This window comes from Mustela lutreola, chromosome X, assembly GCF_030435805.1.
Source record: "Mustela lutreola isolate mMusLut2 chromosome X, mMusLut2.pri, whole genome shotgun sequence".
Lineage (NCBI taxonomy): Eukaryota > Metazoa > Chordata > Mammalia > Carnivora > Mustelidae > Mustela > Mustela lutreola.
Window position 1 is genome coordinate 100,273,588 of NC_081308.1, and position 24,443 is coordinate 100,298,030.

The window sequence follows — 24,443 nt, forward strand, 5'->3', positions numbered from 1 at the left end:
TCCTGAAACTGTTCCAAAAAATAGAAATGGAAGGAAAACTTCCAAACTCATTTTATGAGGCCAGCATCACCTTGATCCCAAAACCAGACAAGGATCCCACCAAAAAAGAGAGCTATAGACCGATATCCTTGATGAACACAGATGCGAAAATACTCAACAAAATACTAGCCAATAGGATTCAACAGTACACTAAAAAGATTATTCACCCCGACCAAGTGGGATTTATTCCAGGGCTGCAAGGTTGGTTCAACATCCGCAAATCAGTCAATGTGATACAACACATCAATAAAAGAAAGAACAAGAACCATATGATACTCTCAATAGATGCTGAAAAAGCATTTGACAAAGTACAGCATCCCTTCCTGATCAAAACTCTTCAAAGTGTAGGGATAGAGGGCACATACCTCAATATCATCAAAACCATCTATGAAAAACCCACCGCAAATATCATTCTCAATGGAGAAAAATTGAAAGCTTTTCCGCTAAGGTCAGGAACACGGCAGGGATGTCCATTATCACCACTGCTATTCAACATAGTACTAGAGGTCCTAGCCTCAGCAATCAGACAACAAAAGGAAATTAAAGGCATCCAAATTGGCAAAGAAGAAGTCAAATTATCACTCTTCGCAGGTGATATGATACTATATGTGGAAAAACCAAAAGACTCCACTCCAAAACTGCTAGAACTTATACAGGAATTCAGTAAAGTGTCAGGATATAAAATCAATGCACAGAAATCAGTTGCATTTCTCTACACCAACAGCAAGACAGAAGAAAGAGATATTAAGGAGTCAATCCCATTTACAATTGCATCCAAAACCATAAGATACCTAGGAATAAACCTAACCAAAGAGACACAGAATCTATACTCAGAAAACTACAAAGTACTCATGAAAGAAATTGAGGAAGACACAAAGAAATGGAAAAATGTTCCATGCTCCTGGATTGGAAGAATAAATATTGTGAAAATGTCTATGCTACCTAAAGCAATCTACACATTTAATGCAATTCCTATCAAAGTACCATCCATCTTTTTCAAAGAAATGGAACAAATAATGCTAAAATTTATATGGAACCAGAAAAGACCTCGAATAGCCAAAGAGATATTGAAAAAGAAAGCCAACGTTGGTGGCATCACAATTCCGGACTTCAAGCTCTATTACAAAGCTGTCATCATCAAGACAGCATGGTACTGGCACAAAAACAGACCCATAGATCAATGGAACAGAATAGAGAGCCCAGAAATAGACCCTCAAATCTATGGTCAACTAATCTTCGACAAAGCAGGAAAGAATGTCCAATGGAAAAAAGACAGCCTCTTCAATAAATGGTGCTGGGAAAATTGGACAGCCACATGCAGAAAAATGAAATTGGACCATTTCCTTACACCACACACAAAAATAGACTCAAAATGGATGAAGGACCTCAATGTGCGAAAGGAATCCATCAAAATCCTTGAGGAGAACACGGGCAGCAACCTCTTCGACCTCTGCCACAGCAACATCTTCCTAGGAACAACGCAAAAGGCAAGGGAAGCAAGGGCAAAAATGAACTATTGGGATTTCATCAAGATCAAAAGCTTTTGCACAGCAAAGGAAACAGTTAACAAAATCAAAAGACAACTGACAGAATGGGAGAAGATATTTGCAAACGACATATCAGATAAAGGACTAGTGTCCAGAATCTATAAAGAACTTAGCAAACTCAACACCCAAAGAACAAATAATCCAATCAAGAAATGGGCAGAGGACATGAACAGACATTTCTGCAAAGAAGACATCCAGATGGCCAACAGACACATGAAAGAGTGCTCCATATCACTCTGCATCAGGGAAATACAAATCAAAACCACAATGAGATATCACCTCACACCAATCAGAATGGCTAAAATCAACAAGTCAGGAAATGACAGATGCTGGCGAGGATGCGGAGAAAGGGGAACTCTCCTACACTGTTGGTGGGAATGCAAGCTGGTGCAGCCACTCTGGAAAACAGCATGGAGGTTCCTCAAAATGTTGAAAATAGAACTGCCCTATGACCCAGCAATTGCACTATTGGGTATTTACCCTAAAGATACAAATGTAGTGATTCAAAGGAACACATGCACCCGAATGTTTATAGCAGCAATGTCCACAATAACCAAACTATGGAAAGAACCTAGATGTCCATCAACAGATGAATGGATCAAGAAGATGTGGTATATATACACAATGGAATACTATGCAGCCATCAAAAGAAATGAAATCTTGCCATTTGCGACAACATGGATGGAACTAGAGCGTATCATGCTTAGCGAAATAAGTCAAGCAGAGAAAGACAACTATCATATGATCTCCCTGATATGAGGAAGTGGTGATGCAACATGGGGGCTTAAGTGGGTAGGAGAAGAATCAATGAAACAAGATGGGATTGGGAGGGAGACAAACCATAAGTGACTCTTAATCTCACAAAACAAACTGAGGGTTGCTGGGGGGAGGGGGTTTGGGAGAACGGGGTGGGATTATGGACATTGGGGAGGGTATGTGCTTTGGTGAGTGCTGTGAAGTGTATAAACCTGGTAATTCACAGACCTGTACCCCTGGGGATAAAAATATATGTTTATAAAAAATAAAAAATTAAAAAAAAAAAGAAAATGTAACACACACACACACACTACAGGGTTATTCAGCCTTTAAAAGAAAGGCTCTTTCTTTATTTAAAAGAAAATAAATCCTGTCATTTGCAACAACATGGATGAACTTGGAGGGCATTATGCTAAGTGAAATAAGCCAAACAGAGAACGCAAATACTTATAGGTGGAATCTTAAAAAAATAAATAAAAAGCAAACAAACAAACATACAAAAAGCTGAACGCAGTGAAACAGAGAACAAAAAAATGATTGCCAAGGGCAGGGGAAATAGGAAGACCTTGGTAAAATGATACAAACTTTCAGTTATAAGATGAATAAGGTCTGATGATCTAATGTGTAACATCGTCACTACAGTTGGTAATACTATATAGTGTGAGTGTAATTGCTAAGAGATTAGAACTTAAACGTACTCACCATCCTCCAAAAATGCAAAGCAATGGTTGTATTAATTAACTCAGTGGGGGGGATTGTTTCACAATGCATACTTACATCAAATCATCAAGGTTTCACACTTTAAGTATCTTACAATTTTATTTGTCAATTCTACTTCAATAAAAGCTGAGAAATCAATTCAGTAGGCACTTCTATTTGCTCATCTAATGATGAATATAGAAAGAATTTTTGGTCTCAAATGAAATCTTCAAATGTCTTAAAATAGCTCACCATTCCAATCCTGCTCTCTGAGACCAATCTGTAAATTACATTACACCAACCTGTAATAGATAAAATGTATTTAAAGTAAAGTCAGGCCTGTTTGGATAAATGGAAGATGACTTTTTGAAATGAGAAATGCAATTTTGACTTAATTTGTTGAGACACTAAATCAATAGATTGTGCAAGTCGAAAGAGCACTTAGGCCAAACTTATGAATTTAGATCTTCTAATATTTCCAAGCCCTGTTCTGTATCTTCTCTCTGGTTCTTGAAAATTGCCTTTGCTTTGCTCCCTAGTATCTAGTTGGGCAGAGCTTGTCTCTCCTTTGTGTTGTGTTTAGTCATTTAATAGCACAGAGGACAGAATCAATCACTGTCTCTGTCTTTCTGTCTGTCTGTCTCTCTCTCTTACACACACACACTTTTTCAAGGAGGTTGGGTTGATCATAAGGCATTGGAAAGCCTTTTACATCTTATCTAAATATACTCCTCCTGCATAATGGTGTTGAAAGAGGTCATAGAGATGATGTGATTGCCTGTCGACCCTAATGCTGGACCAGGAGAACTGGTGGTACATCGCCTCCTTCTCTGTCCTTGGAATGTACATTCTACCAACCATTCCACACCAGGAGCTGTTTTAAGGATGCAGCCTTGAGAGATTTTTGTGATGTTGAGACACTCTGGACTGTATATAGGACTGAACCCAGCTTAAATACATATTATTAAGATATTATTATATAGAGATATAAACTTTTAAGATTCTGGTGGGTGGATGTGGCCATCTACTCATGTTGTGGCCACCCAAGATAAGACCCCATCTGTAAGTTCCTTTGTATATTGAATGTGTCACCTACCACTCCAAAGTATCCTCTTTTTTCTGTCTCTCTTTACCCTCCACAGTACATGCCAGTGTCTAAGGTTGTGAACCAACAAGTGGTTACTTAGAGGTACAATTTCTGTGGTCTGCTGGAAAATTACCTTATTTAAACCTGGACCATGGCTATTATCAATAGATTAGATAAGGGTACAAGATCAACTCTATGGGATTGGTCGTCCCAGTTAGCTGCCATCAGATAAAGGTTCTCCAAAGAGCTGATCATGCTTGCTTTGAACCAAGACCACTAAGAAAAGCAGGGATAAAAATACTTATTTGTCCCTTTATTCATTCAAAAATGTTTATCCAAGAGGTGCCTGGGTGGCTCAGTTGGTTAAGTGTCTGCCTTCAGCTCAGGTTGTGATCCCGGGGTCCTGAGATCGAGCCCCATGTTGGACTCCCTGCTCAGCAGGGAGTCTACTTCTCCCTCTGCCTTTCCTCCCTGCTCATGCTTTCTCTCTCTTTCTCTGTCTCTCTCTCACACACACAAATACACACACACACACACACACACACACACACACAAATAAATAAATAAAATCTTCAAAAAAACAAATAAATAAACAAACAAAATTTATCCAGGGCTTAATCAATGATACAGATTGAGATAGTACTGGGAAAACAGCAGTGAAAAAAAAAACAGACATGGTTTCTACCCTCATAAGAACTTACTGTGGAAAAAAACATTGAGCAAATAACAACATGTGAGTTGAATGTTATGAAAAGGAAAGCAAAGGAGCAGGGGGATACATAGCAGAGTTTCCTCCTTTCTCCAGGTAACGTTGCTAAAAATGAATGAAAATATTCCTGGGAGAGCTGACTACTACCCAGTCATAAATGATTCAATCTTTGAATCACTAGAATCAGCTGCATTTTCTCATGAGAGTAGGGATCAGGACAGAACGAACACAATATCTTCGGATCAAGGACAACTGGAAATGAGGAAAATATTATATATGCTAACATTTTTTTTGGTAACTGGGGATTGTGGTGACCAGCTCAAATGCCAACAGTGAAGGGATAGATAAAATAGGAGTGAAGGCAGCTGGCCAAATGGAAGATGATATAGTGTGGAGGGTTCTAGTATGTATGGTCAATATTTCCTGGTCTTTCAGCTGTAAGAAAAGTCAGAAGTCTGGACTGCAATGTAAATTTTCCCAATTTTAAAATGTTGGCAGCTAATTTATTGCATATTTAACCATTTTTAAAATTATGTATGAAACAAAATGTATCTCTAGCCAAGATGTGGCCAGGGGTCATGACTTTGCAATTTCTCTTCTATATGAGCAGTAAAAAGATTTGTGAAATGAAAAAGTTAAGAAAGGGAAATGAAGGGACAGTTTTGAAGAGAGGGGAAAGGAAGAAAAATGATGAGTTAGCAATGGTTTAAGATGCTTCCAAGGTCACTGAGGAAAATATTAACTGAACAGGGTTTTTGTTTGATTGTTTGTTCTTTGTTTTTGTTTTGTTTTGTTTTGGCTTTGAGCCAAGAGCACCCAGGACATGGAGTTTTGCTAAAGAGGTGCTAAATGCAATATTTCTTTTCAGAGTATCTACTATTCTTATTTGTGTGTTTATCATTTCATTGCTTCTATGCATACTATACAATTTTATTGTATAGTATGATTCTGTGTGTAGACATGTTAGGAACACAAGACCACGATACGCATTATGGGTGTTACAGACTAAACTGTAAGAAAATAAATGTCTGTAGTAAGCTATCCAGTCTGTGTTATTTTGTTATGGTGGCCCTAGCAGACTAAAACAATGGCAATACACGGTTTATGGTGGTGATCAGATCTGACATCCACCCGAATCACTAATAAGAATGTCAGAGAATGTGGGGACATTTGAGAAATGGAGCACATTTGGCTGCCAAGTTCATACCACAAAAGATTTTGTTGAGAGTTCTATGGAAACTGCCATCTCTGCAAAAGCTATTCCCTCAGTGGAAGGAGCTTCCTCAGTGAGACCACAGCCAACTCTCAGGGATGCACTGGAACCTGCCAGCGAGGTAAGGCAATTCATCAGAAAGAAGAACTGGCAATGGAACAGAAGAGCAAGACAAGGTAGGGTCCTCGAAGCTTCTCTGTCTACCATTATATCTCACTCCCACAAACTTCCTAGTATATTAGCCTCTGTTTCACTTCTGCCTTCCCAATGGCCAACTCAAATGCAGAATTATATAGAGAGGAGGATTCTTGAAAACATAGCTCCCAGTGCTAATTGGAAAGAATGGTGCCTTGTGGATAACACACTTCCACGCGCAGTACATATCATTAACAAGATATTATTTACTTTTAACTTATAAACAGTAACAGCCTATATGCACTTGTCTGAAATCAACCATGATTATGAGTGCTGCCAGACTTACTTTCTTTTTTATTCCTGTAGTATATGCCATAATTTATCCATTCTCCTGCCGATGTACATTTGGGCTTTCTTCTTGTCTCTGGCTTCTGCAAAGAATGGTTAAACAAAGGATGCACTCCATGTCTTCTGACACTCATATGCATGAAAGTGGAGTTCCTAGGTATGCACATTTTTAAATTTTCCAGATAATGCCAAATTATTTTCCAAAGTGGTTTTTGAATTCCAACAGTAGTAGATAAGCGTTCCCATTACTTCATATCTTGGAAGACACTTGAAATAGGCAGGCTTTTTGTTTTTGTGGCTGGAAGGTATAAAACTGTATTTTGTGTGCCTTTAGTTGTAAATTCATTGATCATTAATGAAAATTAGCATACACTGCTATAATTTTTGAGCTTTGTTTTATGTGAAATTCTATTCATGGAGTTAGTCCATTTTTTTGTGTTGGATCATTTGTGGTTTTCTATATTGAGTCATAGGGGTTATTTATATGTCTATCAGGACTTTGGCAGTTAAATGTGTTGTAAATATCTTCATTTAATTTTTGTCTTTAAATATGTAGTGCTTTCGATGAACAGAATATCTTAATTTTAACATAATCAAACACATCTCTCTTTTCCTTTATGGAATTTGAATCTTGTAGATTTATTTTTTAATTAATTAATTAATTACTTTTAAAATTATCATTAAGGAATACACTTTATTTAAATCCATTCTTACATAAGATCATAAAAATATTCTTCCATACATTCTTCTAAGAAAGTTTTGATTTTCACATTTAAGTATCTAACCTACTGTGAATTGATTGTTGTGTGTGGCATGTGGTTTTTGTATCTCAATTGATGGATAAATATTTCTCTCGGCACTATTTCATCACTTACTGAATGGTCATTCCCTTTCTACTTACTTGCAATGGCACTTTTGTCACATATCGATCTATCATCCAATTATCATCGATCTTCTTCCTCCCTCCCTCCCTCCTCCCTTCCTTTTTTCCTCCCTCCCTTCCCTTCTTTTTTCCTTCTTCCCTTCGTTCCTTCCTTCCTTCCTTCCCATTGTGATCCACTAATCAATTCATGTAGCCTGATCCAGCACCATTTTGTTTCAGTTTCTGTATCTTCCATAAAATTTTGATATAAAGCAGAAATATTTTCATTTTCCTTCTTCAGTAGAGTCTTTACACCAATATCATGTTCTCAAATTCAAAGAAAAACCCTGTCATTATTTTGATTGGAGTGTTTTGAATCTATGGACGAATATTGGAAGTGACATTTTGTATTGGTTTTCCTATACAAGAACAGAATTAATTTTAGCATTTATTTGTGTCATCTTTAGTTATTTTCAATAAAGTTTTATAACTGTGACCATAATGTTCTTAGATATCTTTTAATATTTCAACTATAGGTGCCATATATTATTACTTTTTTAAACATCTTTATTGAAGTATAATTCAAATACTATACAATTCAATCATATAAAGTGTATAGTTTGGGGCACCTGGCAGGCTTAGTCAGTAGAGCATGCATTTCTTGATCTTGGGCTTGTAAATTCCAGCCCCACATTGGGTGTAGAGATTATTTAAAAATAGAATCTTTTAAGAAGTGTACAATTCAATGTTTTTTACTATAAGCACAGAGTTGCATCACCATTGTCACAATCAATTTTAGAACACTTTAATTTATACAGCAAAGAAATCCCATATCTGTTAGTCACCACCTTCTAACCCCCTCTGTCTCTCTTCCAGGCCCGAGCAAGGACAAATGTACTTTCTGTCTCCTTGGGTTTGCTTCCTCTGGACATTTCATGTAAATGGAATTTACATGTGGGCTTTTGAGTCTGGCTCTTTTCACTAGCAAAAATGTCTCTATGAGCCTATGCCTTCAGTTGCTTTGAACATCTTCCTAGAGGGGGAACTCACTATATCATGAGGTAATTCTATGTTTCTATTTTTTTTGAAGGGTCACCATGCTGTTTTCCATAATGACTGCACTAATTTACATTTCAACAAACAATTGCAAGTTTTCTCATTTCTCCACATTCTTGTCAACATGTTATTATTATTTCTTTAATAACAGCCATCCTTGATGTCTAGTTTAATGTGTTAATTTGTCTAGGCCTCAGTACCCAGATACCAAACATTATTCTTTATGTTTCTTTGGAGGTATTTTTTAGATGATATTAAAATTTAAACTAGTATATGTTGAATAAATTAGATCACCCATCATGATACGGTTGGGCCTCATCTAATCACTGGAAGATTGTAATAGAAGCAGACTGATCTCTTTCCAAGAAGAGTGAATTCTGCAGCAGAATGTCTTTGGATTCCAACCACAACATCAACTCTTCCCTGGATCCCCATTCTACTGGCCCACCTTGAAGTCTGTGAACTTGCCAGTCTCTACAATCTTGTGAGCCAGTTCCTTAAAATCAATCACACAATCACTCCTATACATCCTATAGGTCCAGTTTCCTTAGAGAACTCTGACAGATACATCATACTAACTGGTAGGCAATGGGTTTCATTTGCATTTCCCTAATTTGTGATATTATATCCACTTTATTGGGGTACAATTTACATGAAATAAAATATAGACATTTTATGTGTATAGTTTCAGATGAGTTTTGACAAATGTATATGTCTGTATAACCACTATGACACTCAATATGGAAAACACTTCCATCACTCCGTTTTGTCTTAAATCTTTTCAGTCAATTCCCCCAACAATCCTAGCCCTAGACGAATACTGATATGCTTTCTGTCACTATAGATTCACTTGGCTTCTTCTAAAATTTCATATAAAGTGAATCATACTATATATATGCTTTATGTATAGCTACTTTTGTACAGCATAATATTTCTGAGATACAACCATTTAATTAAATGTATCAATAAATTCTTTCTTTTTATCACTTAGTACTATTTTATTGGACAAATACACTTCAATTTGTTTACACACTCACAATTCGGTGAGAAATGTTTGGATTTTTTCCCCAATTTTTGACAATTATAAGTAAAGATGCTTGGAAATTATATCACAGCATAGTTATGGCAAACATACCAGGAGCAAAATAGCAGACAAGAAATTTCTAACTCCTCATTCCACCATGCAAATATCAAAGCACCAACAGAAAATGACTACACATATATTTTGTGAGAAGACAGAGATTCTTTAAACTTATGGATATACCTAGGATTGAAATTGTGGGATTATAGGAAAACATATGTTTTACTTGATAAGAAATAGCTAAAATGATATCCAAACTGGTAGTAGTATTTTATTTATTTTATTTTTTGTTATTTTTTAAGCAGAATGTGTTTTATGGGCAACCAACAAGCAGGTTAATGAACCATAGAACTTTATTTACTTCAAACTAACATTCAAGAAAGATGAACCCAAAATGCATCCTCCTATACTGACCAAAAGAGCTTAGTACAAATTAAGTCAGTGGTGTACCCTGTTAGCATGCTGTGCTGTATGTCAAAAAAACAAGCCCTCCCCTGCCCCAAGCCCTGGTCCCTTGGCAAACACAGATAAAGAATCATGCGCTGCGCCATGATGAAACTGTTAGGTAAGAACTTTGGTTCATGCCATCCACTGCCATAGAGGTGGCACTGAACACCCACAGTCCCCACACCCAAACTTAGTCAAAGGTGGTCAGCCGGTGATGTGGGCTATGCTCCTTCCACAACATCAGATGAATCCTGTGGTCAAGCGCACTGGTGGCAAAGCCCAAGCCCATGTCATGGTGCCCATACAGTCCATTGACCCAGGACACTTTGTCCACCAGGAAGCTCAAGCCTCTCCTTGTCTTCCTGTATTCTGGCAGAGGCCAGTAGCTAATCAGGTTCTCTGTCTGCAAGTCTATGATATGCAGGGAACAGTTGTCAAACAATGGGAAAAATATATCTCCAAAGCTATGCAAGGCCATGTTTGCTATCTCAGGAGTCCACTGACCCTGAGAATATCACAACCGACTAAGTCCTGCACTGCCAAACTACAATGTATGTACCATCATACTGAAGTCTTGGAGGTAGGCAGATGCTTCTAGTCTCAGTGACAAACAACATCTTTAAGCACTTGCAGTTGATTTCTCTCCCAGCTGGCCAAATCTTGATCTCATAGTTGTCCACCCTTCAGAGTATGTAGTCTCCAGGGCTGTGCAAAAGAGATATGACTTGACACTCTTGCAGAATCACTTTGGTGACCCATTCCATGCATCGGTGCATGTGTTCAGGCTCATCCCAGCAGATTAAGTCCGTATTTTCCAAGTGAACTCTTCAGAGCCACTCACCAAGATACCCAGTTCATCTTTGTACTCAACGCTTAACACTGCCCCCTGGCAACCCCGGAAGTTCTGGGTCCTGGCTTCCAGAGCTCCATTCCCAACAGGCCACAGTGTTCTCAAAGGAGCCCATCCCAAGCTCCTGTTCATCACACTTCACTGCTGTCCAACTGTGGATCTAGATTCCATAAATGCACTGGCCTGTGCTCACTTCCCACAGCTTTGCCGACAAGTCGTCTGACCCTGTGCAGAGAAAGCCTTTTTTGTGGTCAAGTGCATACCCTCTGGCAGTGTGTCCCATTAATGATGAGGGCTCAAAGGCTTCAAGGTTCCAGTTGCTTCATTCTCAAATAAGCTTTCAAACAAACCTTCTTCCAGGGCAAGGCATCCTGAACAGAATCATTATGTGCCAACCCAAATTTTTACATGCAGACTGAGGACCGAGCCATTTTAACAAATAAAAACTGAGCTTCAGGGGAAGAAGTTTGAGGAAATATCCCAAGTAATTGGAGAGATAGATGCCTGGGCTGGACTGCCCCACTCAGACTAATCCGGTGATCCAGAATTTTATTTATTTTTAAGATTTTTAAAAATCTATTTAACATAGAGAGAGATCACAAGTAGGCAGAGAGGCAGGCAGAGAGGAGGGGGGATGCAGCCTCCCTGCTGAGCAGAGAGCCTGATGCGGGGCTCAATCCCAGGACCCTGGGACCATGACCTGAGCCAAAGATAGAGGCTTAACCCACTGAGACACCCAGGCACTCCCAAAGTTTCTTTTTTCTTTTTTTTTTTTTTTTGGCCAGTTCCTCCGAGAAAGAAATGTAACAGAAATGTTACCAAGCCACGCCTCTACTTCCCTTCTCTCCACAAAGTTATGGAAAAATTGACCTGAGCAAGCCCCCCAGGGGCCGGGAACCTGATGCCAGGCTAACACCAAATAGGTCCGTTGGGCAGCCTCCCACCTGCAGGGAGAGAAAGACAAAGGCCCTGATCTCTGTAGAGCATTTTAAACTTCCACCAGCAACATGTGCACGGAATACGTAATTTGGGGGCACTAAAATGTTAATCATTCTGTGGCTGTATATTCATTTTTCATTGTGGTTTTAATTTGCATGTTCCCTAGGAGTAGCTGATGTTGATTGTGTCCTTACTACTATATGTTTATATTAACTATTTTTATATTTTTAAAAATATCTTTATATATTTATTATATTTTACTATCTATGTAATTTTTTAATTGTTCAACTATTTTGCCCATTGTATTTGTGAGTTGTCTTTTCTTTTTTAGTGAGTTGTCTTCTTAATAAAGAATTGTAAGTGTTCTTTCTATATTTTGGTTAAAATGTTCTACTTAAGATATATGTATTCAAATGTATTTTCTTATTCAGTGGCTTGCCATTTCACTGTTTTTAAAAAGATTTTTAAACTTATTTATTATAGAGAGAGAGCACAAGCAGGTAGAGCAGCAGGCAGAGGAAGTGGGAGAAGTAGGCTCTCCACTGAGCAGAGAGCCAGACATGGGGCTCAATCCCAGGACCCTGGGATCATGACTGAGCAGAAGGCAGACACTTAACCGACTGAGCCACCCAGGTGCCCCTGCCTTCATCACTTTCTTAATGGCACTTTTTTAAAGATATAAAAGTATGATTTTGAAGAAGTCAAATTTGTTAACTTTTTTCTTTTATAGTTTGTGCTTTTTGTGACCGATTTTTTGCTCATGCCAAGAAAATCTGTATATTTGACTAAGGCTAGATAAAAATTTATCCCAAAATTGTTTGCTCACATATTCTGTGGGACAGGAATGAACACCTGGCTTAATAGAGATTTCTTGTCTTTACTTCATGATACTGGGCCCCGGGTTGGCAGACCCAAAACCTGAGTATTATAATCTGAAGACACTAATGTATAAAATTATGCAGACTGTCCATTGAGACCTTAGTTTAGATTTTCCATTGGTAAGCCTACATATGGCATCTCCATGTGACCCGAAGTTCCTCAGAGCTTGGTGTCTGGGTTTCAAGGGCAACTATCTCAAGATAAAAGAAGAACAGATCTAAACTATATCCTTTTTATGACCTACCCAGAAATTATATAACACTATTTCTACTACACTGTGTTGGTCAGAAAAGTTACAATTCTCTACCCAGAATCAACAGAGAGAGGACAGAAACCTCAGCTCTCAGAGGGAGGAGATGTTACTCACATTGTCACATATATGTGGCATATATCTGTCATGGATCTACCATCTACCACGGTCTCTCCTCTGGCCTGAAAAATTCACATTCTTCTTACACACAAAATTCACATGTGTCTCCTCCAAAACCCCCAGACTCTCATCCCATTAAGTGACAGGTTCAATCTCAAGACCCAGGACCTCACCGAGATTTGTGCTCTGTTGGGTGAGGCTGCTCAGCTGTCGGACCTCATGTCCATGTAGTCAAGTACAGCTCCTCTTGATTTGAAAATCCTGTGAACTGAAGAGATGCTATCTGTCACTCACACCCACATGCACACATACACACACCAACATGAAATGTTTGACAAGCATAGATACTCCTCTGCAAAGGGAGACAAGCACGAGACATGTTGGAGTCAAAGGGCCACAGCAATTCAGTGATCCAGTTCGCTGCATGTTGCTAGTTCCTTGGTGAGGGCTCAGTCCTATGGCCTGGGAATGACTCATCAAAGCTTTTGATTCCATGATTTTATTCATCTTTCCTTCTCAATTAAAAAGTGGGATGTGTTTATAGCTGACTTTTCTTTCTTTTCTTTCTTTCTTTCTTTTTTTTTTTTTTTTACCATGCATCCTACTCATAAAAAGTTGGGGCTACAAGGGCACCTGGGTGGCACAGTCAGTTAAGTGTCTGCCTTTGGCTCAGGTCATGATCCCAGGGTTCTGGGATCGAGCCCCATGTCAGGCTCTCTGCTTGGTGGGGAGCCTGCTTCTCCCTCTCCCTCTGCCTGCTGCTCTGCCTGCTTATGCTCTCTCTCTCTGTCAAATAACTAAATAAAATCTTTTTTTAAAAAAAGTTGAGGTTACAAAAATCTCTCTAATTTCATAGTTCAAGCCATTTTAAGTCTTTCAAAAACATAGTGATTTTCTTATGAATCAAAACATAATCTTCTCCATTAACAAAAGCCACACTCATAAATCTCTTTGAGTTTAGCCCTGGTTTATTTGGGCACCCCATACAACTTCTGAGGAATACTGAATGCTCTTCAGATCTCACAAATCCTATTGTTAAATTGAGAAGATCTGTGAGACAAGTTCGAAAAGATCTTTAAGGGAGCTTTTGTTCAACTAAATGATTCTTGGAGCTACCATATTAGATTTTTCTCTAGTCTTACAAAGGATCTTATAATCTTACTATGCATTTTCTCTTTTTTCTAAAACCGTTCTTTAAATCTAGAATCTTGGAAAGCCTGTAAGTTACAGTTTTTGAACCTTTCTTTGTATTTAACAGTTTTCCCTTTGAGTTATTTCTCTAACATTTTTCTATAAGCAACAAGAAGATGTTAGATGGCCTCTTTGATACCCTGCTTCAAATCTCCTTAGTTGCATCATTCAATTTACCATATATAGTTTCGCTTTTCCAGATACATGTTGGTGACATTGTGTTTAAACTTACCGCCACTTGCAGAACAAGATTTTCCTTTCCTCCATGTTCCAATAACAAGTTCCTCACTTTCCTTTAAGCCTTAAATGACACATTTTATGATGGCCTTCATGCTTCTTCTGATAACCTTAACGCTTTTCCAACTTTGGCCTAACATCTGGGTTTCAAAACACTGCCATGTTCTGTTTCCCTTTTATGGAGATTTTTATGTAACAGATACCTTCAGTTAGTATGGCTGTGTGACAAATTAACCCTACACTTATGATGTAAAGCAGCCATTGATTGTGTCTCATGGATTTCACAGGTCAGGAATTCAAACAGGGGAAAAGTGGGGATTTTTTTTTTCTCTGCTCCATGGTGTCTGGGGCCTCAGCTGGAAAACAACATTGCCATATGTGGAATTTTTTGCACCCTGCTCCAAATAATCTTAGCCCCTCCTACTACCCTTGTGGTATTTCTTCAATATGGAGTCAAGAGGGGTGTTTGTGTTGGGAGAAGCCTCAGGTTAAAACACCATGGATTTTCACTGTTCTTGCTAAGATTCAGTACATTTTCTCAAATGCTTCTTACATTGTTTAATGTCTGTGACAAATTTCCATAGTCTTTAAATGGTAGCTGTCTTTCTAAAAATAATTTTGTCCATTTTTAGTGCTGCTTTTCCAGGATAGGAATTACCAAGATCATCATTCAGCCATACTGGAAGTGTCCTCCCCCTCTGCTTTCTTTCTTTTTTTTTTTTTTTAAAGATTTTATTTATTTGACAGAGAGAGAGAGAGAGTACAAGCAAGCAGAGAAGCAGGCAGAGAGAGAGGAGGAAGCAGGCTCCCTGCTGAGCAGAGAGCCCGACGTGGGGCTCGATCCCAGGATCCTGGGACCATGACCTGAGCCGAAGGCAGAGAGGCTTTAATCCACTGAGCCACCCAGGTGCCCCTCCCCCTCTGCTTTCTTCACCTTCATTATTTTTATTTGTATTTTTTTAAATTTGTATTTATTTCCACCTTCATTTTTGAAAGAAATTTTCATTGAGTAAAGAATTCATGCTCCACTGTATTATAGCTTATATTATTTTCAATAAGAAATCTACCATTGTCCTTATCTTTTTTCTGGAGCATATAATAAGCATGCTTTTTCCTCTAAATGCTTTTAATATTTTCTCTTTATTTATGGGCTTACATGATTTGATCACAGCATAACTTAGGGTCAATTTCTTCATGTGTCTTGTACTTAGAGTTCATTAACTTCCTGAAACTGTAAGTTGATTATTTGCATCAACATTGGAGCCATTAATTCAAATACTTTTTTTATTCCCCCACTTTCTCCTCTCCTTCAGGGACTCCAATTCCACATATATTGGCAGCTTGGATTTTTTTTTTATAGTGCACATATGCCCTATTCATATTTTCCCTCTGCTTCATTTCAGATAGTTTCTATTATAACATTTGCATTCACTAATCATTTATTCTGCACTGTCTGCTCTGCTCTTAATAACATTCAGAGTATTTTTTATCTTAGACATTGATATTTTATCTCTAGGAATTTTATTAGGGTCTATTTATATTTTCCATTTATCTGTGTAATATATTCAATTTTTCTGTAGCTTCTTGAAAATATAGAAACTATACTAAAAACAGTTTTAATGTTTTTGTCTACTTAATCTATAATGTCAATTTGGAGTCATTTATGATTGATAAATATTCATCATTGTTACATTACTATGTTCCTTATTCATTGCATGCCTCTTAATTCTGACTGGATAACAGCCATTGTGAGTTTCATCTTGTTTGATGACGGATATGGTGGCATTTCTAAAAATATTCTTGAGCTTCATTCTGGGGCATATTTATGTTACATGGAAAAAGTTTGATCCCTTTGGGTGTTATTTTTATTGTTGTTAGGTGACACCAAACCAGTGTTTAGTCTAGCATAATTTTTTCCTGTTCCTGAGGTAAAAACAAAAACAGAAGCAAACAAAAAAACTTCTGAGAACTCCACCCAATGCTCTGAATTATGAGATTGAGACTGTTCATTCTGGATGGTGGGAATGGGCTTCATGCCTAGTCTTATATAAGTTTTAAGATTTTTTTTTCTGCAATTCTTTTGGATGATTCTTTCTGTAACCTCACCCATATGCAATGATCGACATTTAGCTAAATATTCTAGGAGGGGGGACCTGGGTGGCTCAGTGGGTTAAACATCTGCCTTTGGCTCAGGTCATGATCCAGGGTCCTGGGATCGAGCCCCGTGTTAGTCTCCCTTTCCCTTTTCTCCTCCCCACCCCACTGGCACTCTCTTTCTCTCAAGTAAACAAATAATCTTTAAAAAACAACAACAAAACTCCAAGAGATTGCTTTGCAGTTACCAAGTTCTCCGTGCACTTCTGTCTTCTTCACTACTTGTCCCTCTGAATTCTAGGTGTCTTGGCCTTCCCAGACAACTCAGGTAGACTGCTGTGCTTCACTCGAGTCCCCCATCCTGTTCTCTGTGGCCTGGGGCTTTGCTCTAGGCAGTACCTGGGCAACATTAAGAACAGATTATTTCTTCTCTGATTCTTGGAGATCAATGTCCATCATTACCTAGTATCGAGTATTTGGAGGACAAATTTTAATATACTCATGTGGTTTATTTGTTGTTCCATGTGTAAGTTAATGATAAATCTAACTCTTTTATTCACCCACATATTCTTCATATTAATTTTAAATTGTGACTGATATAATTTTTCCTTCAATCTGAAGAATGTCCTTGACCAAGTTTTTGTAATGCATGACCACTCACAGCTTTTATTTGACTGATTGTGTGTTTTCATTGTGCCTTCTTTTTTTTTTTAAGATTTTATTTATTTATTTGCCAAAGAGAGAGAGAAAGAGAGCAAGTGAGCACAGGCAGGCAGAGTGGCAGCAGAGGCAGAGGGAGAAGCAGGCTCCCTGCGGAGCAAGGAGCCCGATGTGGGACTCGATCCCATGCCGCTGGGATCATGACCCGAGCCGAAGGCAGCCGCTTAACCAACTGAGCCACCCATGTGCCTTCTTTTATTAAAGAATGTTTTCACTGGTATAAAATTCCAGGCTAAGATTTTCTTGTTTCTTTCAGCACTTACTGAAAGCTCACGGTCTTCTGGCATGCATTTTTTTCTGATCAAATATCTGTCATCTTTTATAAGGAATTTTTTCCCGGAGTACCTGGGTGGTGTAGTTGGTTGAGCATATGATTGGACTCTTGGTTTCAGCTTAGGTGGTGATCTCAGGTCAGGGTCATGAGATCGAGCCCCACATGGAGTCCTGCACTCAGTGAGAATTCTGCTTGAGATTTTTCTTTCTCCTTCTGCCATCCTGTTTGTGCTCTCTCTTTAAAATAAACAAATAAATTTTTTAAAAAAAGAATTCCTTCTCTTTGTGTATTCATCTTTCTTTTTGTTGATTGAATGATATTTTTTTTCTGTTCATGGTTTTCATCTACTGGATCACACTGTACTTTGGTGGTCGTGTTTTTATCCTGCTTGAAGTTTGCTAAAATTCTTGGATCTTTGTTTATACTTCTGCTCAATATTGGAAAATTTCAGTCATTATTTTCTAATTTTTTTTGCCCTCCTTCTCTTCTGATATTATAATTATTTATATGTTAGCCAGATTCCCTGATGGTCTGCTAACTTTATTCATTATTTTCTCTCACTGTAGCTCAGTTTGGACAGTTTCTATTTCTACATCTTAAAGAGCCTATCCTTTATTTTTCAGTACTTAACCCACTGCTTTTATCTCAACAGTATATTGCTCAGCACTAGAATATTCATTTGATTTTTTTTGTAGCACTGGTTTCTCTTCTCATTTTCATGTGTTTCTGGAATTCCTTGGCATATGTATAACAACTGTTTAAAATGTTTGTCTGCAAATTCTACCATCTCTCTAATTTCTGGGTCTGTTCTTATTGACTTATTTCCATTCAAGTTATAGGTCACACTTTCCTGCCTCTTTGCATGTCTATTAATAGGAACTGGATGCTTCAACAGTGTGAAGTTTACATTGCCAAGTACTGGAAATTTGTTATCTTGCTTTAGCCAGTGTTGGATTGTGTTATGACTGGCATTAGGTGTACTCTTGGATCAGCTTGATACTTTTGAAGCCAGTTTTAGGCTTTGTGGCATGAGTCTACGATGGTATTTACTCTAGGACTTGTGTAGTCCTATTTCTAAGGTATGACACTTGTGGGATTCTCAACTGAATTATTTAGATGCACAGCAAATTTCACACTAGCTGCTGAGAATTTGACTATTTCACCACCCTGGGAAAGCTCTGAGAATTATTTGTCTCAGAGCTATTTTATTTCACCATGGATTTTCATCTTCTTCGTGGGTGTCTTAATATTGTGCAACTGATTCAAGGAATCACCTACAAATATTCTACAACACTTTCTTTGAATAGGTCCCTTTTGTTCACAAAGTTCAAGGACCTCAGCCTTCCCAATGTCTGTCTTCTCAAATCATTAAAAATGTTTATTCTCTGCTTAGCTTTCCATTCCTTGTTCTTTTGGTCCAGAAAGTGTCCCCAGGAAGAGAGACAAAATGATCATAAAGCTCATCTCATTGTTTTCACTTCTCTCCAGGGTAAGAGTCATTCACTTTTTATTGTCTAATGTTTGTAGACAGTTTTTATTTCTTTTTATTTTTTAAAGATTTTATTTATTTATTTGACACAGAGAGAGAGATATCACAAGTAGGCAGTGAGGCAGGCAGAGAGGGGGAGGGGAGAAGCAGGCTCCCCCGTGGGCAGAGAGCTGGATGCAGGGCTTGATCCCAGGACCCTGAGATCATAAACTGAACCAAAGGCAGAGGCTTAATCCACTGAGCCACCCAGGTGCCCCTGCAGATGTTTTTAAAAACGTTGCCCAAGGACTTCCGGGTGATGCAGTCGGTTAAGCTTCTGCCTGTGGCTCGGGTCGTGGTCCCAGGTTCCTGGGATTGAGCCCCGCATCAGGCTCCCTGCTCCATGGGAAGCCAGCTTCTCCCTCTCCTACTCCCTCTGCTTGTGCTCCTGCTCATGCTCTCTCTCTCTCTCTCTCTCAATCTCTCTGACAAATAAATAAAATAATTTTTTTTTAAATTGCCCAGTTTTCTAGTTGTTTTAGGACAAGTACCTGTTACTCCATCATGCTAGAAGCAGAAAATGGAAACTGACTTGTAAAAATTTCTCTTGTAAGTTGTTTGATTTTAAATTGTATTTTCTAGTTTTTTGGATATTGGCCTATAGAAATGAACTTTAATGTTAATATTACATCCAGCAACCTTACTTTTCTAAGATGGTACTGAGAATTTATCTGTGATTACTTTTTCTAGTTTTCTATATAGACCATTTTATCATGTGAAAATAACTTATTGTTTTGAGCTTACCAAAACTTATACTTTGTGATTCTTTTTATTGTTTTCTATATTGCTAGGACCTCTGGCCCACCATAAATAGAAATACTGATAGTGAGTCATGCTATCTTGTTCCTGATTTTAAAGGAAAATTATACTTAATTTTACTTAAGTTAACCAAGGCAAAAAAGGTAAAAAAAAAACAATGAATCAATGTCAATGTCCCCAACAACAGTATTCTGAATTCATCAGTGGTTTTGAGCCTATATTAAATTTAGTTCCCAACAGAGTTGTTTAGGTATCCCCAGCTTAGGTGGGAAGTAGTATCGGGGTAAAGGTGTCCCTAAGTCCTAGGAAGCACTCATTGTTGGCTAAGAGAGCAGTGCTTGTAAGCTGTGATATAATCAAATGGGATCTTTCCATTTTAGATTGCTAGAGACAAGGAGGACAGTTAACAACTTTATTTGCCAGCTGGCCAGATTGAACTATTGAGATAAGACTAGAAAAAAAAGATTCCACTCATTCTTCCTTCAGAAAATGTTTGTTCTGCCAGAAAATATGCTAGAAACTGAGAAACCACAAGAGAATTAAATTTACATGGTCTCTGTCTTTCCTCATAGAGCTTGAAGTCTAATGTACTCATGGGTGATTTGGGTCTCTAGTTGTCCTTTAGGACTACTCCATTTCTGTTCTGCAACACTTTCTTCCCATTCATGTGCCCATTCAGATGGGGCAATGCCTGCCAGCTCAGATATTGGACTGACCCTCTTTCTACCTTCTACCCACAAAATAAATACGTGTTGTAATCAGTTCACTGAAGTTCCCCAAATTCCTCTGTTCACAGATCACTTAGTGTCTCAGTAATTGTGTTCACTTTCCCTTTACCAGGCCATAAGAAGATCTTAATTTCAAACAAATTAGTAGTTAATTTCAAACAATTTTGAAAGTGGCGTGTTTTTTTTTTTCTGATTCTCTTATAATTAACATACAGTGCTATTTATACTGATTTCAGCTGTACAATATAGTGATTCAACAATTCCATCAATTACTCTGTTCATGGAGGTAAGTGCACTCTTAATCCCCATCACCTATTTCCTCCATCCCCCCCCCCACCTCCCCTCTGGTGACCATTGGTTTGTTCTCTATAGGAAAGAGTCTCTTTTTTGGTTCCTCTCTTTTTTACTTTGTTTGTTTTGATTACCAATTCAGTTTCATTGCTGGTAATCAGTCTATTCAAATTTTCTATTACTTCCTGATTCAGTTTAGGAAAATTGTATGTTTCCAGGAATTTATCTATTTCTTCTGGGTTGTCCAATTTTTTGGCATATAATTTTCCATGGTATTCTCTTATAATCCTTTATTTCTGTGGTATCAGTTGTTATTTCTCCTCTTTTATTTCTGATTTTGTTTATTTGATTCCTCTCCTCTCTTTTTTTTTTCTTTCGATTATTCTGATTAAAGTTTTATGTTGATCTTCTCAAAGAACCAGGTCTTAGTTTCATTGATTTGTTCTATTGATTTTTAGTTTTTATTTCATTTACTTTGTGCTCTACTCCTTATTATTTCCTTTCTTCTACTGGTTTTGCATTGTTTGTTCTTTTTCTACCTCTTTTGCATGTAAGGTTTTCTGAGATTTTTCTTCTGTCTTGAGGTAGGCCTGTATTGTTATAAACTTCCCTCTTGTAACAGTTTTTATGGTCTCTCAATGATTTTGGACAATTGTGTTTTCCTCTTCAATTGTTTCCATGTATTTTTTTAATTTCCTCTTTGATTTCATGGTTGACCCATTCATTGTTTAGTAGCATGCTATTTAACTTCCATGTATATGTATTCTTCCAGATTTTTCTCTTGTGGTTGATTTCTAGTTTCACAGTATTGTGGTGAGAAAAGAACCATGGTATGACTTCAGTCTTTTGGAATTTGTTGAGACTTTAACTGTGACTCAATATGTGATCTACTCTGGATAAAGTTCCACGTGTCCTTGAGAAGAATGTGTATTTTGCTGTTTTAGGATGGAATGTTCTGAATATATCTTATAGATCCGTTTGGTCTAGTGTGTCATTCAAAGCCACTGTTTCCTTGTTTATTTCCTATTTGAATGATTTATGGATTGATGTAAGTGGGGTGCTGAAGTCCCCTACTATTATTGTATTATTACTAATTATTTTCTTTATTTTTGTTTTTAGTTACTTTATGTATTTGGGTGCTCCCGTGTTGGATGCATAAATATTTATAATTTTGTATCTTCTTGTTGCATTTTCTGTTTGTGATTATGTACTGCCCTTTGTTCTCTTGTTACACTCTTTGTTTTTAAAGTTTTTTTTTAATATTTTATTTATTTATTTGACAGAGAGATCACAAGTAGGCAGAGAGAGAGAGAGAGAGAAGCAGGCTCCCTGCTGAGCAGAGAGCCCAATGCGGAACTCAATACTGAGTTCCGCATTGGGCCTGAGCCAAAGGCAGAGGCTCAACCCACTGAGCCACCCAGGTGCATTTATTATTTATTATTATTAATCATTTTATTATTTATTTATTATTCCTTTTTCTATTTTTATTTATTTATTTTTTAAAATATTTTGTTTATTTATTTGACAGAGAGAGATCACAGTAGGCAGAGAGGCAGGCAGAGAGAGGGGAAGGGAAGGAAGCAGGCCCCTGCTGAGCAGAGAGCCCATTTCGGGACTCGATCCCAGGACCCCGAGATCATGACCTGAGCCGAAGGCAGCAGCTTAACCTACTGAGCCACCCAGGCGCCCCCTCTTTCTATTTTTAATGATAGCCTTGTTGGATAGAGTATTCCTGGCTGCTGTTTTTTGTTTTTTCTTTCAGCACTTTGAATATATCATGTCATTCCCTTCTGGCCTACAAAATTTCTGCTAAAAAAAAATCAGCTGATAGCCTTATGGTATTTCCCTTGTATGTAACTGTTTTTCTTTTCTCTTAGTGCTTAAATATTCTCTCTTTATCACTACTTTTTGCCATTTTAATTACACGTTCTTGGTGTAGACCTTTTTGTATGGGTTTGAAGGACCATTTGTACCTCCTGCATCTGGATTTCTGTTCCAGATTTAGGAAGTCTGGGGCTATTATTTATTTAAATAAATTTTCTGCCCCCTTTTCTCTCTCTTCTCCTGAGATCCCAATGAGGCAAATGTTATTATGCTTGATGTGATGATCTGGCTGAGCTCCCTAAGTCCATTCTTATTTTTTGTTATTATTTTTTTCTCATCTTTTCAGCTCAACTGCTTTCCATTACTGTGTACTCCAAGTCACTGATATTTTCTTTTTCTAGTCTATTTATTCCACCAAGTGTATTTTGAATTTCATTTATTGAGTTCTTCACCCCTGATTCATTCTTTTTAAATTTTTGTTGTTGTTGTTAAGGATACCACTGATGTCCTCCACTCTTTTCTCAAGTCCAGTGAGTATCTTTATGACAACTACTTTAATATTATTTATCAGTCATTTTACTTATCTCCATTTCAGTTAGGTCTCTTGCCAGAGGTGATTCGGCCCCATTTCATTTCATTTTTCTTTCTTTCTTTTTTTTTAAAAAAAGATTTAATTAATTAATTTATTTGACACAGAGAGAAAGAGTGCACAGCAGGGTGAGCAACAGTCAAAGGGAGAGGGAGAAGCAGGCTCCCTGCTGAGCAGGGAGCCCAATGCGGGGTTTGATTGCAGGGCCCTAGGATCATGACCTGAACTGAATGCAGATGCTTAACCGATTGAGCCATCCAGGCACCTCTGCCCTGTTCTTTCATTTGGGACATATTCCTCTGTGTCCTCATTTTTTCTGTCTGTTTCTATGTCTATATGTTAGGAAATTCAGCTACATCCTCCACTTTTGAAAGTACTGTCCTTACGAAGAAGAGGTCCTGTAGTGCCCTGTAGTGCAATGTCCCTTAGTCACCAGAAGCTGGAGTTTCAGGGTGTCTGTGTGTTACATGTACCCTGCTGTTATTGCTGAGCTGCCTTTGCCTTCAGTTCAATTGTCTGCAATGACTCTCATTGCCTGTTATGGCCAGAGTTTGGTTCCTTTGTTGTGAGTGACCCAGTCTGGGGCTGCTTTTGTCTTAAATTGAGTCATATCACGCATTTGTCAGAGATACGGTAGCACCAATCTGCAGGAGAACCCAGCATGGGGATCACTGTTAGCAAGTTAGGCAGCAAGCGTTGGCAGCGCACTGTTTTCTGTAGGTATCCATGGGTCTAGGCTGGGGGGTTAGAGAGGGAAATGGTGCCTTATAGCTTCTCTGTTCCTGGAAAAGTCTTCCAAAGATCCCTACCCCTCCAGCATGTGCTCTGATATTAGCAAACGAATCTCTCTCCCATATACCCTAAGTGTTTTTCAGACTGCTTCTTCTATGCCGTATCTCTGCAGGGCTGTTTGGGATTCTCTCTCTCTCTCTCTTTTAACATATGATGTATTATTTCAATCAGGGATACAGGTCTATGAATCACCAGTCTTACACAGTTCACAGCATTCCCCATAGCACATATCCTCCCCAGTGTCCATCACCCAGCCACTTTATCCCTCCCTCACCACCCCCAGCAACCCTTAGTTTGTTTCCTGAGATTAAGAGTCTCTTATGATTTGTCTCCCTCCCCGGTCCCATCTTGTTTCAATTTCTTCCCTCCCTACCCACCACTACCCCCTGCCCTGCCTCT

General features: G+C 38.2%; 1 pseudogene; it reads right to left on the reverse strand.

The window, feature by feature from the left end:
- Positions 1-10,169: 10,169 nt before the first annotated feature.
- On the reverse strand, positions 10,170-14,475 carry LOC131821042 (F-box/WD repeat-containing protein 2-like; annotated as a pseudogene).
- Between the last annotated feature and the right edge of the window lie 9,968 nt (positions 14,476-24,443).